Below are 14,316 nucleotides of genomic sequence, written 5' to 3' on the forward strand. Positions count from 1 at the left end.
AATCATGGCTTCTATTTGAGGCCCCCCAAAGTTGGAGCCCATGGTCGTTGCCTTCCGAGCTCCAGGCCGACACCGTGCGCTATTCTGATAGCCAAACAGAGACCCAAGCCTCATCGTCCCTGACCCACATGTACGACCAGAGCTTGGCATTCGGCGACCATTAGCAGCAGCAAGATCTCAACGCGATTACTGGGTTTCAAGATTTTTCGTTGAACTTGGGCTCGGAAGTGGAGGACTTGGCGTCCATTGCCTAGACTCTTGTCTAAGTGAAGAAGAAGAAGAAGAAACTGTATCGCGTTGGACTCGCATGTTTTGTTTAGTGAGCTCGCTATTGTGCGAACCGTGTTTCAAGCTCGCTATATTGGAAGAGCGAGCGAGCCAATTTTTGTACTGTTGGGCTATATAAGCTCATTTAAGTTAGTACCCTTAGGCCTTCTCCAACTCATGAAGGGCTAAACTCAAATTTTTCCCTTTAAAAAGTGACTATTTGGGTTTTATCCAGACTCAAATTGTTTTTTCTCCCAACCCTACGGACTCAAATTTTAGGTCCGCAACTTTATTAAATTGTTTAAGAATTGTTTAAGTCTAATTTTTTTATTAGGGATAACTTTTCTTCATTTAATCTTTTTAAATAACATCATAATTTAAATTTTTAAACAATTTGACCTAAAAAAAATTGAAATTTCATAAATTTAATTTTATTCCAAAAGTAAACACACAACATAAAAAAACACACAACATAAAAAAAACACACCACATAAAAAAAAACACACACAACATAATTAAAAACACAAAATGAGGATTGAAACAATTAAAGTTACTATTAGAATTGTTAAAATAAAAAAAAAACAGATTCTTTGAAATCCAATGGCTATTTGAGCTGGAAACACAATGCGTGTGGGCCCCAGCAATACTATTTGATTTTTTTTTTTAAAGGAAAGAAAGCCCAACGGCTCTAGCTTGTGGCTAACATATATTTTTAGCCACAGCCAAAACCCATCGAAAATGTCACCAATGAGGGTCTCACCAATTTCGCATAAGCACATACTCACACCTCAGTAGGGGTCCAGTAATACTTGACCTATATTTGGGTCCAATTGGTATTCCAAATTTTTGGGTCCTTCATTTTGTTGAGTTGGGAAAGATTTTGGGGGATAATTTGGGTTTGAGTCCTTGCATTGGAGATGGCCTTACCTGCCAAATGTGGGTTTGAAGTACTATTTAAGGTTGTCCTGTCTAGTGAGGCCTCCCAAACATGCCCCTAAAGGCTAAGAAAGCGTCTCAAAATGTGTTGTTTCTTGTATAAAAAAGAGTACGAAAGTACGAAATAGCATACATAAAATCCCATAATTTTTGGCTAGTAGCATTTTGGCCCTTTGCTGCTAGTGTATTTTTTGGGTAAATTATGAATACAATCCCAGAATTTTTAAATAAAAAATATAATAAAAAAACATAAAATCAATAGTATGATAAGTTAAGTTCGTGAATGGTACTAAGAATATTAATATATGAATCAACTTAAGATAGACAATTGACTGTGGCCATATAAATACAATAAAAACAACAACTGAATATCATCATACAAAAATTCAAAAGGTTCAACATCTACGTTTGCTATGCTATCAAAAGGATAAAATCTTTGATTACCTCTCCATTCTCCTTCTGTTTTGCAAGTATAAGAATCGTAACAACCATCATAGTTGCGCCAAAATATCATGTTTGCAAATTCACTCGCCACCCCGATTGCTAGACTGGCAATTGAGGACGATATGCCTCAAAAACAGTACTCTCTTTCCCAAAGTTTTAACTCTAGTCCAATCTTTTCGTGATGAATCAAGCTGGTAAATATGCCAATAACCTTAGCCACGATCGCGATGATAAAGTGCCAATAAGAATTTCCCATCAGACTCAACCAGGTAAGAGAATATTGTATAGGATCGTATCCCTAAGGAGGTAGAACAATCCACCATCACCCAATCTTCAAGTTGTATATCCAGCTTACCCACTAATAACTCCATATTTGTGCTTATTTTTTATACCCTATTCCTATGATTTGCATTAGTTTCTTACGTGAAATTGGTTGTTTTGATGTATTTAGTGTGAGTTTTATAGGAAATCGTCCCAAAATTTCAGTTGGAGCTAAAAAGAGAAAAATATGATGAAAAAGAGCAAAGAAGGCAGAAATTTGGAACTCGTGAAACTGCCTGTGCAGATGGGTCAACTTTACAGATTTAACTTTATGTGCTCAGGAAGAACAAGATAATGTGCTTTATATGCTTGGAAGGCTCAGGAAGTCTAGTTTCTGGAGAATTTTACGGTTCATGCTTTTGAGTTTTCTACGGGAAGTTACATCAGTTTTAATACCAGTGGGTTAGTGCTGACATTATGCGCGAGTTTTGACAACTTAGCATCACAAGTTACCATTCTTGGAAAGCAAGCTTTTGAACGAACTTGGGCAGTTATGAGGCACCAAAATATTGTGTTAATTCAATTATAAGTTAGCTATTTTTGTTGGGATTGGTGGCGTTTGGTCTGGTCAAAGGAAATGCATCAAAAGTCAAATCCTAATCACATTAGGAGAACAAATTCCCTATTCTAGATGGATTTAATTCCTATCTTCTCTCCAAAACCTAGAAGCTAGCCATCTCCCAACTTTTCTCACAGTTTAATCTCTTTGAAAGGGAGGAGGCCTTGTCCCCTCCCCTTCCCTACCAACCCTGGTTTGTTTCTCTCTTGAGGTTCAGGTCCGAAACTCTCTTATTGTGAGGAGTTGGTGATGCGTTGGAGCTTTCATGCTCGGTCGGGCTTTATGCCTCTTTCCGGCCTATATGCCTCATTTCCGCTTTACTCCCCCATATCTCCCCAATTCCAATCCTTTCAGTGTTGTCCCATGGCTGTCCTTCGATCGGTTCCTGCCTTCCTCCTCTAGGTGTATTGGTGTATACGACTTTAGTAGAGATGGAGATTCTCGGGCTGATTGTTACTCAGACATCGATCCAGCAAAGCGAGAAATCGCAAACATCGTGGAATTTGTGTAGAGCTACTGCCCAGGTGCTCGCACCACCTCTTTCCAGTCTCTTTGTTATGTTTCCCTTGCTTTGGTGCTGCTCTGTTAGTGGTTGGCTTGTGGTGGCTGATTTGTGGTGGATTAGTTTTTCCTTAGTTTGACGATGTTTTGCTTACGGGTTGTTTTGCTCCGCTTAATGCAGCTAGTTTTGTCTAAAACAAGGGACATGATAAAGTGGCCTCATTAAAACCTTCCTAGGACAACCTCATGGGACAAACCTCAGAAGATGAAAGACTACCACACATCTCATAGACTAACAAGAGAGTCCCTTTCAGGTCACTTTGGAACATTACAATAAAAGAAAAAAATTTAAAACTGAAAACTAGCACAAAGACCTCCAACACCCACATGAGAGGACCGTAGAAACCCCAAATAGTAAACCCACAAGAGAGGACCGTAAAACATCCCAACTGTCAAAAGGAAACTTCTATGAGCAAAATCGTAGTCCTTTGACACCCACACAAACTGCAAGGCATATATCATAGCAGAAACTAGGAGAGAACACATAGGAGGAACACAGAAACAACAATAAAAGAGGACCCCATGAGAAGCACTCCATTTCAACTCAGAACCTGACAAAGAAAACCTTATATGACCAAGCATAGTTCTTCTGTTGGCGCAGAGTAGAAAAGCACCACATCCCAACACTACTACTACAGCTGGCCTGTTGCCGCCGCCGTTGAAACATAGACAAAACATCAGCCACTAGGTATCACAATTCTCCATAGAAGAGACACAATCCAGCTTCACTACTGTCACCACCGCTGAGACAAAGGCAACACCAGCCACCTAGAACACTGCAAAAATAATCAAACAAAACAAACATACAAACAGATCTAGACTATCTAGGGAAGGGAATGGGAGGAGAAGAGGGGATAAGAGGAAGGGAAAATATGGGAGAAAAAGAAGGGGAGATGAGGAGAGGAAGGGGAAAATGGGTGGAAGGGAGGAGGTTGTCGGCAAGGAGAGAAGGGATCAGGGTTCGACTAGTCTTTTCGCCTCTCCACCCAATTTTGTTTATATGTTGATATCATTATCTGGGACAGTTTGTTTGTTCTTGTTTATTTGAAAGTACAGATTAGATAGCTTCTTTGGCTTCCTTACTGGGTTGCTTTGTTTGTTGTCATAGTGCCCTCCCTATTTTGGGTGAGGTCTTAAAATGAAGTTCATCTTCCAACCAATTTTTTTAAAAAAAAAAAAAAAAGAAGAAGATGAATCTACTTGGATGTAGATGAGGTGACTCTGCTTGAAGAGCTTGCAAGCTAAGGAAGACATTTAGAATTTGTTGAGTAGCAGGTGAGATGAATTGGATTTTAAAAGAAAATTGTTGAATTGGATTTAAAGAGGGAAATATAAGAATTAAATCTCTACCAAATTAAGTAATATGTGATAAGTGTACATCCATTATTTCTTGAGACTAGTGTTTCTTCAAAGTTTTTAATATAATCTTTTCTATGTTTTATTTATATGCAGGTACTTGAGAAGAGCCGATGTTTAGGAATCTGGCTAGTGAAGGGAAGGCACGAGAAGCTCTTGCACACGCATAAAGTTAAATTTGGCTAATGAGTGCGATAAACATGGCAAGTCATAAAGTTAAAGTTGCACCTTTCGTAAAGTTAAAGTTGCACCTGTCATTTCACCCAAAAAAAGTTGCACCCCCTTTCATAAAGTTAAAGCTATTCCTTTTCATCGAATCGACCGAAAATAGTTGAGAGTGATGCCCACCAAATGCCTAAGGGTAGCGACAGACAGTGAAAAGACAAGCAAAACTTAGTGGTGACTTGGCGCAAGTTTTTTCCAATTAGATGAATAAACGCAAGAAAGAATCAGCTCAGGTGTTCATCATATCTTGTCAACAGAATATAGATACTGAATCATCTCAATTGAAAAAATCATATGTAATTACAAGATGCGGTGCAATTGACAAATTACCATCTTCAGCTGTCACCATTGGCAGGAATTCAAAGTCAGTTAGGAGCATTTTGTGGTCAAAAGCAAGCAGAACATCGAGCGGGAATTAATCCCACACTTTCTGGTGTGAAGACACTTCACAATATTTACCAAAATAATAATAATAATGATAATCATCTGTGAAAACTAACGCAGGCAGGGGACAACCTTATCGTCACGCCGGCTGGACTTCTGTTGTGGCCTTAAATAAAAATCTAGTTCCCTTTTACAATTGTTAATTATCCTGTGTACATGACTTTGCTGTCAAAGTTCATTAACAGATTGTGACAAAAGGCCAAGCAAATGTCAATCAGCGTCAAGGCCAATCAAATCAAAGCTTTGTTTGCAAAATTTTCCAAAAGATGTTTCACCCTCGATGTCAACAGATGCTTGCTGATGATTTTGCATCAAATATCTGACATTACAGATAAATCACTGTTGACGAAACTTGTTATAAAATCAACGTCTCCATTATAGAGTTGCTCACAAATTTTTTTTTAGATTTTGAAGGAAAGATGGGTTGGTTGTGCCTCCTCTTCCTGCTCTTTACTACTTGTCAATTTAACTCTACTTGTTCATCATCATCTATTTCTTCCTCTTCCTCTTCTTTTTCTTCAATGCATTTATGTCATCCTGATGATAGCTATGCTTTGCTTCAATTCAAGAAGGCCTTTTCTATTCATACTCTTTCCTTCTATTCTAATAGGACAATTTCTTGGCAAAAAGGCAAGAATTGTTGCGCATGGAGTGGAGTCACTTATGAAAAGATGACTGGTCGTGTGATCAGTCTCAACCTTCATTCCGGTGGGCTTCAAGGCAGTATCCATTCCAACAACAGCTTGTTCTTTCTTCGCCATCTCAGGCGGCTAGACCTCTGAAGAAATGATTTTCGAGGCTCCCCAATTTCCTCCCAGTTTGGTGGCTTTGTAAGTATGACTCACCTTGACCTCTCTGACTCCAATTTCAGTGGCCCAATCCCTTCAGAAATTTCCCACCTTTCCAACTTGGTTTCACTCAATCTCTCCCAAGCTGCTGTGACACTAGATACTCTTAGCTTGAACAGAATTGTTCAAAACCTAACCAATCTTAGGGGAGCTTGATCTGGCTGCAGTTGATATGTCATCAGTTGTACCTGATTCCTTTAACAATCTGTCTTCTTCGCTGACAACTCTTATACTCTTTCATTGCCACTTGCAAGGAAAATTCCCACAGAGCATTTTCCACCCACCAAACCTTCGACAAGTGAATTTAGGTTCAAACTATAACCTCACAGGTTATTTCCCCAAGTCTAACTGGAGCAGTCCACTCGAAAGCTTAGACCTCTCTGATACTAGAATCTCAGTAGATTGGCATCATCTCACCAGAAACTTCAGGTCTTTGAGATATTTGTTGCTCAGAAATTGCACTTTTGTAGGATCATATCTTGCATCGCTTGGTAACCTCACACAAATCATGTTGTTGGACCTCTCATATAACGGTTTTGGTGGCCATATTCCATGGTCGCTTCTAAACCTTGAGAGACTCGAGGACTTGGATCTTAGTAGCAACAATTTTGTGGGTCAATTTCCAGAAGTTGTGCGCAACTCATCAGGGATCTCTTCTTTATATGACTTTTCAAAAGGGCAACTGGTGGGACCTATTCCTCGACACCTAACCAAGCTCACTTTATATAACAACTCACTCAACGGAACGATGCCATCTTGGTTAGGAAGCTTGCCATCATTGGAGGAGTTAAACCTCGGAAGCAACCAACTCAGCGGTAATATCTTTGAGTTCCAATCTCGTTCTTTGTCACAGCTTGATTTAAGTTATAACAAGTTGCATGGCCTGATTCCAAGATCAATCTATGAGCTAGTGAACCTTGGATGGCTTGATCTATCATCCAATGACTTGAGTGGAACAGTGGAGTTCGAAAAGTTTTCAAAACTCCAGAGTCTTGTTAGGCTTAATCTTTCCTCTAACCATTTATCCTTGAGTTTCAACTATTTGAGTAACAGCACCTGGCTTGAACTTAGGACACTAGATTTTTCGTTTTGTAACATAAGTGAGTTCCCATACTTTCTAAGAGCCTCACCAAACTTGGAAGCGTTATACCTTTCCCACAACCGAATTCAAGGCGACCTTCCCAAATGGTTGTTGGATGTGGGCAAAGAGTCATTGACGTATTTAGATCTTTCTCACAACTTTTTGACGGGCACTGTAGAACTTCGGTGGACAAATCTTCAATATCTTGACCTTCGCAACAATTCACTTCAAGGAAAGCTTCCAATTCCACCACCTTCCACATTTTACTTTACCATATCAAACAACCAATTAATTGGAGAGATTCCTCCAACTATTTGCAGCCTGAGTTTCCTTCAAATACTTGATTTGTCTTATAACAGATTGAGTGGTAAAATTCCTCAATGCATAGGGAACTTCAGTCAGAGGCTCTCCGTTTTGGATCTAAGGAAGAATAAATTTGATGGCATCATTCCTAATACCTTTTCTACACGGAATGTTTTGAGGAATCTTAACCTTAATGGAAACCAGTTGGAAGGGCCATTGCCGTTGTCTTTGCTCACATGTAGAGAGTTGGAAATTCTAGACGTTGCAAGAAACAAAATTCATGACACATTCCCCAATTGGCTGGAATCTCATCCAAAGTTGCAAGTTCTTATGTTGAGGTCGAACAAATTCCATGGTGGAATAGGTAATCCGAAAACTAGATTTCCATTCCAAAACTTGCGCATCATGGACCTCTCCAACAATCAGTTTAGTGGTCTTTTGCCAACAAAATATTTTGAGCATTTGACGGCCATGAAAAACTTACAAAACAGGAACTGAAATATATGGGAGAACAATATTGTGAGGACACTGTGGTAGTAGCAATTAAAGGCATCGAAATTGAAATGGCGAAGATCCAGACTTTCTTCACTACTATTGATTTCTCAAACAACAGTTTTAGTGGAGAAATTCCAAATGTAATCAGCAAACTTAAGTCATTGAAGGGGCTTAACCTTTCACATAATGAGCTTACAGATACAATTCCAGACTCGTTTGGTGATTTGAGCAATCTTGAATGGTTGGATCTCTCTTCAAATGCGCTTGTTGGTGAGATTCCGGAGCAATTGACAAATTTGACATCACTTGGAAAGTTCAATGTTTCGAAAAACCGACTTGTGGGGCCCATTCCTACTGGCAAACAATTTGATACATTTGAAAATAATTCGTATAGTGGAAATGTTGGATTATGTGGATTTCCACTTTCCAAAACATGTGTTCCACATCCATCACCGCCATCATCATTACAACAGGAAGATGATTTGGATAATGTAAATGGATTTGATTGGAAGGTAGTGTTGATGGGTATGCATCTGGGTTGGTAATTGGAATATCTATGGGATATCTTGTACTCTCTAATGAAAGACTGAATGGGCTTATGAAAGTAGTCGGAAAAACACGATGGGGTAAAATTATGAAAATTACACATCGGGGTGCATGAAGAATCCGATCCAAAAGCATATGTTGTTTCATATTGTATTATTTCTTGTGAATATTGTATTATGTGAAAGTTCAAATAATATGCATGAATTCAAGTAATATGCATGATATCTTGCACTCCAGTCTACTTTTGTCAAAGTGGAGTAATTTCTCATGATCCTGTATATCACAAAAAATAATAATTATTGGCATGCACTTCGTACATTTTCAGGAACCCAAAGAAAAAAAACACAAAATTTTCAAACGAAAAAAGATAAAGACCCACAAAACAAATATTTTCGTCAAACCTCTAAGCAACCAAATGAAGGGCATAATCGAGAATTCCAAAGGAAAACTACAAATTAACGTATTTCTCTTTCTATTTTTTGTTCTGAACAAATTATAACGTATGTCAACACATGGGTATCTCACAGTCAGCATAATTGAAGTACCATTGCTACTACCCATGCCTTGAATTAAAGTTAAAACTTGAATAATAAAAAATGAAAAACTAAAAAACCAAATGTTATTAAATTCACAAAAGTAAAGGTATACTTCCCATTCCAATTAGAACTTCAACCAAAAAAGAAAAAAATACCTCAATTTCTGCATTCAAAAGAAAGAAAAACAATTGGCCAAAGGACAACCAAGTCCAGCAGCTCGGGCACAAGAACTAGTACAAACTGTTGTGCTTTTAACTGTGCTAAATCGAGATTCAAAAATAACCACACTCAGTAGCAGATCCAGAAATTTTTATTTTAGGAATTAACGTATAAAATGTCGAAAAAAATAATTTAGACAAAAGAATCTTATGAAAATGAAACTATAATATTATAATTCATAATTAATGGAAAAATCAACATTACTTTGAAATTTAAGGGAGACATCAAAATTCCAAAACAAATTGGGAGAGTTACTACCGACAGGATTCGGTGGTCGCCGGTGTGTGGGTGGTGGTGGTGGTTTTGGTGTGGAGGGTTAGGCTTGGGAGGAGTTTGTAAGGATAGATTTATTGGGTGAAATGATATTTGAAACAAATTTGGGGAGGGGGTATTGGGCTGCTTAATATCTGCTGGCCCTCTTTGTTTTTAGTATTATTTTACTTCATTCACATGACCACCAATTTACTTAATTCACATTTTTTATTTATATTTTCTTGCATTTTTATTTTTAATTTTTAAATAAATTATTCAAGTACAAATGTGGTTCGGTGCCATTTGTAACATCCCGACGCAATTTTAATTATTTTTTTAATTTAATTATGAAATTACAAATTGTCCTCTGGAGTAGGGTTATTTTGGTCACTTTTTAATCTGAAAGGATTTTGGGGAATTGAATGGCACCATGACATAGACTGCGTTGAGATGAGTTTGTAGACACATAGTAGGCTCAAATTGGAGTTGTAATGAAGAAGTTATGATCTACGGGAGTGGCACAATAGTAAATATTTCGAAGTTCAATTTTTAAAATATTAGATTCCTCTTTCTCTCTCGCTCTCTCTCCCCCTCATGAATCTGCCTCTCTCCACCTCCACGAACAACTGATTTCAAACGAGATATCTCTACCATCCGCCCACCGGCAGACCACAACACCAAACTCTTCATCTCTCTCTCCTCTTCACATTCATACCAATTTCCAGACTTGATTCCAAGCGATAAAACCAAAAAATTGAATGAAAGGGGAGGCCAAACCATTTCAGCGAGAACTTTGTGGGTTTTCCGGCCGCTCGATAGTGGTATCACATCAAAATACTCCCCTACGCTCTCTCTGTAATTTCCCTAAAGGACCCGACCCAATTTCATGTAGAAATCATTGAATCCAAAGCCAAAACTTTCTAGGTTTTGAAGAGTTCACTGCTTTAACGGGCAAATTAGTCTTCGGCGCATATGAAACTTACTCCTCTTGATGTGCTTGATCATTTGGCATAGGTCTTGACCGACGGTTTGGAGATTTTCCGATCGGGGGAATTTACTCTAGGTACCCACGTGTTGCAGGTGTGTATGGTGGTGCGTAGGCCACTTTGTGGCGGGCCATTGGGTCGTAAAATGATCCTCATATTGTCCCGAGCACAACGGTATGTTCGAATTTGAATTTGGTTACCGTTTGACTATCGATCAGATTACGCATATTAGGTGTTATCCGGGTTCCATATGTTCCAACCGATGGATCGACTTCATTTTCATATATGTTGATCTAGGCACATCTAGGATCGTGTAGAAATTCGCGGATCGCGAATCAGATCCTTAGATGCTTCTGTTCAATAATTCAAAGATTAGGTTAATAGTAACCGTCCGATCATGCCACAGCGAGTGATCCGACCGTTCGATTCGGACCAAACTTGCAGGACATATATAATAAACCATGTTGAACCCGAAGGAACTTTTGGATCGGAAATCAGAGGTCATGGGTCTTGCGGGCCCGGTTGACCAAGTTTGGGCAGTTTGACCCCTCGATTGACTGTGAGTCTTCCGATGTAGTTTTACCCTTCGAGGAGTACTAGAATGACCTTATTAATGTGTCTTATTTGAGTTATGTTAATTATGTTGGGATTATGAGATTGTTTTATAGTATCGTATGGAATTCTTTGATATTAGTTTGATAATTGAAGGTATGGAATGGATGAGCATGGAATACTTGATCAATGGGTTGTGAAAAAGTGAGTCTTGGGTCTTGGCTATGATTATTAGTAAATAAATGGACGTTTGTTTTTTAGTGTACTTCGTTCTTTTAATATGGAATTTCTTACATAATGAGTTTTGATTGAAAATTGATTCAATATGGGTTACTGAGGATATGGGATCTCTAAAGGCTATTATTTATGATTATTATTAAAGTATATGGAGTGGGTGATATCGGGTTATCTACGAAAATCTATGGTTTTAATTGTGGAATATAGTATTTTATGGAAATTAAGTATAAATAAGTTTTGATTAAGGAGATGATTTTCCCACTCCTTTTTTCTTCACTTACACTCCTTTTTATTTTATTTTATATTTTTTAATCAATTTTTTTCTTTTTTTTTCTTTCTCTTTCCTATTTTACCTCGGTGACAAGGCACCTTTTCCGTATTCTCTCTCTCCTGACCAAGCCCACCCCTCCTCATTTCCTCTCCCTCTTTTTCTCTCTTCCCCCCTCTTTCGTCAAAAACCATCCAGGTTTTTTTAAAAGGTTTGGGTTTGAGTGTGGCTATCGGTGGGGCGATAAGGTCGTTTGTGGTTGGCTCCGTTGGGGCAGTTATGGCTATTGGTAGGTGGGTGGCTATGTAGGGTGGGGCATGGGGGTGGGTTGAGAACGCTTTAATTGGTTGAGCTGAATCACAGAGTGTAAAGCTTCTTACTTGAAGCGAAAAACTTCAGACCCGAGCATTAGAAATTTCCCTTTGTTATCACTTAGCAAAAATGTTACAAGGAAGGACAACAAGTCAGAGACTTTTGAGAATTTGGTGGGAATAAAACATGATTTTGACTGATGTTGCTTTTGGAGATAAAAAAGAGAAAGTTGGCTTTGGAGATGAAAAATAAAATTTTGGTTTTTTAATTTTCAGGGAGAGGGGTTGAGAAAAGGAGTCGAGGGAGAGCGAGCCATTGATGTTGTTGGGGCTAGAGGGCAGTGCAGTGGTTGATTGGGTGGTAGTGGGGTGGTGGGCCTAAGTGTAGTGATGGGAGGAGGAGGGGTTTGACAAAGAGAGGGGTTGTTGGGGCTGGGGAAAATATTTTTGCCTTGTTTTGTAAAAAATTAATTTTAAAGAATTCATCTATCCATTGAAAAATAATATTAAAAATGAAGTGCAAGTAGGAAAAATAATAATATAAAAGTGAAGTAAGATAAAGGTAGAATAGGAAAGAGAACGAACAAAAGAGAACAAAAGTAATTAAAAAATATTTTTTTTAAAAGGGAATATAAGTGGATAAAATGGGAGTGAGAAAATCAGCTCCCTTTGATTACTATTTGAATTACTTGTGGGTCTTTATGGAATATGTGCTTGAGAGTTTACTTTCTATACTATGAATAAATATTTGGGGAAAATTGAATCAAGGAATGGAATATTATTTTTATAATATTTATATAAGGGTTATAAACCTCACCATCATATGTACATTCCCTGGTCACGATACCTACACTTGGCGTTGGATTTTCCGATGTGTGGGCTTCCTTGGAAAACTGTGGATATGGTTTGAGTATGTCGGAACCCGGGCACCCTTGACGGGTGTTATCGTAGACTCTTAGCAAGGTAGTCTGCATGTTTAAGACTTGTCACAGGTGCACGAATATTCTGCTATGCGTGATAGTGAGCCTAATCCCCCAGTTGGACGGGTCGTCCCTAGCCACATGGTTGTTGAGGATTCCTCCGTGTAGTTCAGCAAAACAATTCCCTTGTTGGATTGTTTTCCTCGGTACATGATGTGTACTATCATATGTAGCTCCCCTTGAATACTAATACTTGGAAACAGTGAACATGGATACTTGGATACATGGAAATGGATAGATGGTTAGTTTGCGTGCATTGGACTTGTCACAGGCTCACAAGTATTGAGGATTCTATTGTGCATGCTAATGACCCAATCCCCTGGTTGGACCGCTCTTCCCTAGCCACATAGTTGTTGAGGATTCCTCCATGTGGTCTAGTCAAACGATCCCCAGATTGGATTGTTCTTCCCCTGATACATGTTGATGGTGTGGGGTGTGTGGACTGAGATATATATATATATATATATATAAATATACATATGTACATACATACATATGTGTGTGTATTGAAATATATACATATATATATATGGATATGTTTTCCGGTCGTGATTCTTGAACGGGTGTTTCGTGAGTACTATGCACAGGTATGAACATCTGATTTGTAGTTTGGAAAGTGTTGTTCGGCAACATACGCCTTGGACAGGGTATGATTGTGGGAATGAACTGATAAAAGGAAAAGAACTTATAAAGTATTCAGTGGATGCCTTGTGAAATTGATGTTGATATTTGAATCTAAATTTAATCGTTGTCTTTACTTTAAATAATTGTATATTATCTGAATGTTGAGTGTTGACTTAGAACTATGTATGGTTTGATCCCTCACAAAAGGGTATGTAGGTAACCTGGGGTTTAACCTAGGTGCAGCTGCAAAATAAATTGTTTGAAATGTGCTTGTATTGTTTTATGTGGGGAATTGAATTTTGCATAAGAAAGGTCTTCTCTAAGTACTGTTTCATTAAGTGTTACGATTGTATGGACTTACAATGAGTTCAAAAGCTAGAATGTTTTAGAAAATGTTTGGTTATGAGGTTAGAGGCCATTGATGTTAATTGCATGTTGTTATCTTGTGCATGCTGCCGGTTGAGATTTAAAAATATTGTTGACAGGTTTAAAAATTTTGAGAATGTCCATTTTTTAAAAGAGACTTTGCCGAAATTTCAACAGAAAGTCTCATTTCTTTAGTAAGTGGGCCCGGTATCAATATGATGACAGAAATACCATAGGATTCATCCCGGGTTTCGAGGAATTCTGGGCGAGTCTTGTCACCATTGGCCAAGGCAAAAAAAGTTCATCAATAACCAATGTTGGGACGTTGTGAAGAATTGTTCAAGATTCAAAATTATTTCCACGGGTCCGCAGGTTGTGTAACACCCCGACTCCAAATTAATTTCCTTATTCGAAGTATTTAATTCTATGGGGGTAGGGGTATTTCGGACATTTTCTTATCTGGAGAGAGTTTGGGGCAATGACTGGTATTTTTGGATAGATTGTACTGAGATGAGTTCGTAGACACGTAGTGGGCTCGTTTCGGAGAGATTTTGGACAGTTTCAACGAACTTTCGGCCGCTCGTTCTCACACTTCCGGC

At 38.4% G+C, this 14,316-nt stretch overlaps 1 pseudogene; it reads left to right on the forward strand.

The window, feature by feature from the left end:
- The first annotated feature begins 5,784 nt into the window (after positions 1-5,784).
- On the forward strand, positions 5,785-8,599 carry LOC148918957 (receptor-like protein 9DC3; annotated as a pseudogene).
- The last annotated feature ends 5,717 nt before the right edge of the window (positions 8,600-14,316 follow it).

The sequence above is a fragment of the Prunus mume genome, linkage group LG3, assembly GCF_029339155.1.
Source record: "Prunus mume cultivar Tortuosa linkage group LG3, ASM2933915v1, whole genome shotgun sequence".
In the NCBI taxonomy this organism is placed as follows: Eukaryota; Viridiplantae; Streptophyta; class Magnoliopsida; order Rosales; family Rosaceae; genus Prunus; species Prunus mume.